We start from the raw sequence: 6132 nt of genomic DNA, 5'->3' as shown, positions 1-6132 counted from the left end.
AAACAACTGACAGTGGGAATATCATTGTCACTGACATCTGAGAGACTCTAGCTATGCAGCTAGAGGAATTTAATGAAGGCAAACCTACGGAAGTAAATGACAAAAAGAATTGTGACAAATAAGTTGATGTCCCAGAAGAAGTGATGCCCACAAAAAACTTCACATTAAAGGAACTCTCAGAAATATTCTACAACATTGAAAGTGCAAAGAGTGAGAAGTTGGAAGCTGATCCAATTTAGAAAGAAGTATAGCAAGTCACAAAGGCACTGAAAAGTAATTAGACAAGAAGAAGGAAAGCAGGGTTCAGACTACTCTTGCTATGTTTTTTCCAGAGAAATGAAATATGTTAATTCTCAATATGCTTAATGTTTTAAATTATAATGTAGTAAACAAATATTAGTTTCGGCATTACTTAGTTTTTATTTATACCTTATAACTAACAGTGAGAGAACTTTTACTATTTTAACAAAAAAATTTAAAAGTCATGGAACAATTATAATTTTTTTCCACTGATTATTAAGGTTGCTTTTCATGCTTCACCTTGCATCATGATTCTTACAGTCTGCACAGCAAGATCTGCCTGTATTTGTTTTCTATTTCATTATTTCCTGCTCTTTACTTATTATGTTCAATATTTCTTTCCAACTTTCTGAAAGTTTATTCTATTTAGTTTTTTTCTGTATTCTTAGATTCAGTGCCAAACTCTTTAATGTTTAGCCTTTTTTATTACTACTATGTGCATTTAAGGTTATAATTTTTAATCTAAAATTCACTTTGGATGCATCTGACAAGCTTAGATGGGTTTATATTTTCATTATTACTCACTTCTAAATTTTTTTTTTTTTTTTTAATTTTATTTTGTCGATATACATTGTGGCTGATTAATGCTCCCCATCACCAAAACCTCCCTCCCTTCTCCCTCCCCCCCTCCCCCCAACAATGTCCTTTCTGTTTGCTTGTTGTATCAACTTCAAATAATTGTGGTTGTTATATCTTCTTCCCCCCCCCCCCCGGTTTGTGTGTGTGTGTGTGTGTGTGTGTGTGTGTGTGTGTGTGTGTGTGTGAATTTATATATTAATTTTTAGCTCCCACCAATAAGTGAGAACATGTGGTATTTCTCTTTCTGTGCCTGACTTGTTTCACTTAATATAATTCTCTCAAGGTCCATCCACGTTGTTGCAAATGGCAGTATTTCATTCGTTTTTATAGCCGAGTAGTATTCCATTGTGTAGATGTACCACATTTTCCGTATCCACTCATCTGATGATGGGCATTTGGGCTGGTTCCAACTCTTGGCTATTGTAAAGAGTGCTGCGATGAACATTGGGGAACAGGTATACCTTCGACTTGATGATTTCCATTCCTCTGGGTATATTCCCAGCAGTGGGATGGCTGGGTCGTATGGTAGATCTATTTGCAATTGTTTAAGTAACCTCCATACCATTTTCCACAGAGGCTGCACCATTTTGCAGTCCCACCAACAATGTAAGAGAGTTCCTTTTTCTCCGCAGCCTCGCCAGCATTTATCGTTCATAGTCTTTTGGATTTTAGCCATCCTAACTGGGGTTAGATGGTATCTCAATGTGGTTTTGATTTGCATTTCCCGAATGCTGAGTGATGTTGAGCATTTTTTCATATGTCTTTTGGCCATTTGGATATCTTCCTTAGAGAAATGCCTACTTAGCTCTTTTGCCCATTTTTTAATTGGGTTGCTTGTTTTCTTCTTGTAAAGTTGTTTGAGTTCCTTATATATTCTGGATATTAATCCTTTGTCAGATGTATATTTTGCAAATATTTTCTCCCACTCTGTTGGTTGTCTTTTAACTCTTTTAATTGTTTCTTTTGCTGTGCAGAAGCTTTTTAGTTTGATATAATCCCATTTGTTTATTTTTCCTTTGGTTGCCCGTGCTTTTGGGGTCGTATTCATGAAGTCTGTGCCCAGTCCTATTTCCTGAAGTGTTTCTCCTATGTTTTCTTTAAGAAGTTTTATTGTCTCAGGGTGTATATTTAAATCCTTAATCCATTTTGAGTTGATTTTAGTATACGGTGAGAGGTATGGATCTAGTTTCATTCTCCTGCATATCGATATCCAGTTATCCCAGCACCACTTGCTGAAGAGGCAGTCCCTTCCCCAGTGAATAGGCTTGGTGCCTTTGTCAAAGATCAGATGGCAGTAAGTGTGTGGGTTGATTTCTGGATTCTCTATTCTATTCCATTGGTCAGTGTGTCTGTTTTTATGCCAGTACCATACTGTTTTGGTTATTATAGCTTTGTAGTATAGCTTAAAGTCAGGTAGTGTTATGCCTCCAGCTTTATTTTTTTTGCTGAGCATTGCTTTGGCTATTCGTGGTCTTTTATTGTTCCATATAAATGTCTGGATAGTTTTTTCCATTTCTGAGAAAAATGTCTTTGGAATTTTGATGGGGATTGCATTGAATTTGTATATCACTTTGGGTAGTATGGACATTTTCACTATGTTGATTCTTCCAATCCAAGAGCATGGAATATCTTTCCATCTTCTTGTATCCTCTCTAATTTCTCTCAGGAGTGGTTTGTAGTTCTCATTATAGAGATTTTTCACCTCCTTGGTTAACTCAATTCCTAAGTATTTTATTTTTTTGGTGGCTATTGTAAATGGGCAGGCTTTCTTGATTTCTCCTTCTGCATGTTCACTATTGGAGAAAAGAAATGCTACTGATTTTTGTGTGTTGATTTTGTATCCTGCTACTGTGCTGAAATCATTTATCAATTCCAACAGTTTTTTTGTAGAGGTTTTAGGCTGTTCGATATATAGGATCATGTCATCTGCAAACAGGGACAGTTTGACTTCATCTTTTCCAATCTGGATGCCCTTTATTTCCTTCTCTTCTCTGATTGCTCTGGCTAGTACTTCCAACACTATGTTGAATAGGAGTGGTGAGAGTGGGCATCCTTGTCTGGTTCCTGTTCTTAAAGGAAAAGTTTTCAGCTTTTCCCATTCAGGATGATATTGGCAGTGGGTTTGTCATATATGGCTTTAATTATGTTGAGATACTTTCCCTCTATACCTAACTTATAGAGGGTCTTTGTCATGAATGAGTGCTGAACTTTATCAAATGCTTTTTCAGCATCTATAGAGATGATCATATGGTCCTTGTGTTTGAGTTTATTAATATGGTGTATCACATTTATTGATTTGCGTATGTTGAACCAACCTTGCATCCCTGGGATGAATCCCACTTGATCGTGATGAATAATTTTTCGTATGTGTTGCTGTATTCTGTTTGCTAGTATTTTAGTGAGGATTTTTGCATCTATATTCATCAAGGATATCGGCCTGTAGTTTTCTTTTTTGGTTATATCTTTACCTGGTTTTGGTATCAGGATGATGTTTGCTTCATAGAATGAGTTTGGGAGATTTGCGTCCGTTTCAATCTTTTGGAATAGTTTGTAAAGAATCGGTGTCAATTCCTCTTTGAATGTTTGGTAAAATTCTGCTGTGAATCCATCTGGTCCTGGGCTTTTCTTTGTTGGGAGCCTTCTGATAACAGCTTCAATCTCCTTTATTGTTATTGGTCTGTTCAAATTTTCTACGTCTTCACGGTTCAGTTTTGGGAGCTTGCGTGTGTCCAGAAATTTATCCATTTCCTCCAGATTTTCAAATTTGTTGGCGTATAGTTGTTTATAGTAGTCTCGAATGATTCCTTGTATTTCAGATGAATCAGTTGTAATATCGCCTTTTTCATTTCTAATTTTGGTTATTTGAGTCTTCTCTCTTCTTTTTTTTGTTAGCCATGCTAATGGTTTGTCAATTTTATTTATCTTTTCAAAAAACCAACTTTTTGATTCGTTGATCTTTTGAATTGTTTTTTGGTTTTCAATTTCATTCAGTTCTGCTCTGATCTTAATGATTTCTTTCCGTCTGCTAACTTTAGGATTGGATTGTTCTTGTTTTTCTAGTTCTTTAAGGTGAAGTGTTAGGTTGTTCACTTGCCATCTTTCCATTCTTCTGAAGTGAGCATTTAATGCAATAAATTTTCCCCTCAATACTGCTTTTGCAGTATCCCACAGGTTTTGGTATGATGTATCATTGTTTTCATTAGTTTCAATAAACTTTTTGATTTCCTGCTTGATTTCTTCTTGGACCCATATGTCATTAAGTAGAATGCTGTTTAATTTCCATGTGTTTGTATAGTTTCCAGAGTTTTGTTTGTTATTAATTTCTAGTTTTAATCCATTGTGGTCTGAGAAGATACATGAGATAATTCCAATTTTTTTGAATTTATTGAGACTTGATTTGTGACCTAATATGTGATCTATCCTGGAGAATGATCCATGTGCTGATGAGAAGAATGAATATTCTGAGGTTGTTGGGTGGAATGTTCTGTAGATATCTGCCATTTCCAATTGGTCTAGAGTCTTGTTTAGATCTTGTGTTTCTCTACTGATTCTTTGCCTAGATGATCTGTCTAATATTGACAGTGGAGTGTTCAGGTCCCCTGCTATTATGGTATTAGTGTCTATTTCCTTCTTTAGGTCTAATAGAGTTTGTTTTATAAATCTGGCTGCTCCAACATTGGGTGCGTACATATTTATGATTGTTATGTCTTCTTGATGGATCAGTCCTTTTATCATTAAGTAGTGTCCCTCATTGTCTCTTTTTATGGTTTTTAGTTTAAAGTCTATTTTGTCAGATATAAGAATAGCCACTCCAGCTCGTTTTTCTTTTCTGTTTGCATGGTAAATCTTTTTCCATCCTTTCACTCTTAGTCTGTGTGAATCTTTATGGGTGAGGTGGGTCTCTTGTAGGCAGCATATAGTTGGGTCCTGCTTTTTGATCCAGTCAGCCAGTCTGTGTCTTTTAAGCCTTTAACATTAAGAGTTGTTATTGAAAGGTGTTGATTTATTCCTGGCATTTTATTGGTTGTTTGGTTGTCTTAGGTGTCTTTTGTTCCTTGCTTTCTGATTTACTGTTTGGTTTCTTTGTTTGTTGGTTCCTTAGGTTGTAGATAGTGTTTTTGTTAGCTTGTTTTCTCTTCATGAATGCCATTTTTATTGTACTATCGTGTTTAGATTTTTCTTGGGTTTTTATGGCAGTGGTAGTTATTTTTCAGGAACCAAACCCAGTACTCCCTTGAGGATTTCTTGTAAGGGTGGTCTTGTGGTAGTGAACTCCCACAGTTTTTGTTTGTCTGAGAAATATACTATTTGCCCCTCATTTCGGAAGGATAGCCTTGCAGGGTAGAGTATTCTTGGCTGGCAATCTTTGTCTTTTAGTATTTTGAAAATATCATCCCATTCCTTTCTAGCTTTTAGGGTTTGTGATGAAAAGTCTGATGTTAACCTGATTGGGGCTCCCTTATAGGTGATTTGACGCTTCTCTCTTGCAGCTTTTAAGATTCTCTCTTTGTCTCTGAGTTTTGCCAATTTGACTATGACATGTCTTGGAGAAGGCCTTTTTGGGTTGAATACGTTTGGAGATCATTGAGCTTCCTGGATCTGAAGATCTGTGATTTTTCCTATACCTGGGAAGTTTTCTGCCACTATTTTGTTGAATATGTTTTCAATGGAATCTCCATTTTCCTCCCTTCTGGAATACCCATGACTCGGATATTTGAGCGCTTGAGGTTGTCTGATATCTCTCTCAGATTTTCTTCCATGTCCTTGATTCTTTTTTCTTTCTTTTTGTCTGCTTGTGTTATTTCAAACAGCCCATCTTCAAGTTCAGAGGTTCTCTCTTCAACTTCGACAAGCCTGCTGGTTAAACTCTCCGTTGTGTTTTTTATTTCGCTGAATAACTTCTTCAGTTCAGCAAGTTCTGCTACATTTTTTTTTCAGGACATTGATTTCCTTGTATATTTCCTCTTTCAGATCCTGTATGCTTTTCCTCATTTCATCATGATATCTAGCTGAGTTTTCTTGTATCTCATTCAGTTTCCTTAGAATTATCACTCGAAATTCCTTGTCAGTTATTTCAAGGGCTTCTTGTTCTATAGGATCTAGAGTATGAGATTTATTAACTTTTGGTGGTGTACTTTCTTGATTTTTTGTATTTCTGGTGTCTTTTTTTTGGTGTTTATTCATTGTGGCAGGGGGTTTCACAGTCCACCGGTTTGAGACTAATGACTAACTAGGATGTTGCTGTGGTTGCCA

The sequence above is a fragment of the Cynocephalus volans genome, chromosome 13 (genome assembly GCF_027409185.1).
Source record: "Cynocephalus volans isolate mCynVol1 chromosome 13, mCynVol1.pri, whole genome shotgun sequence".
Lineage (NCBI taxonomy): Eukaryota > Metazoa > Chordata > Mammalia > Dermoptera > Cynocephalidae > Cynocephalus > Cynocephalus volans.
Note: the sequence above shows the minus strand (reverse complement) of the source record.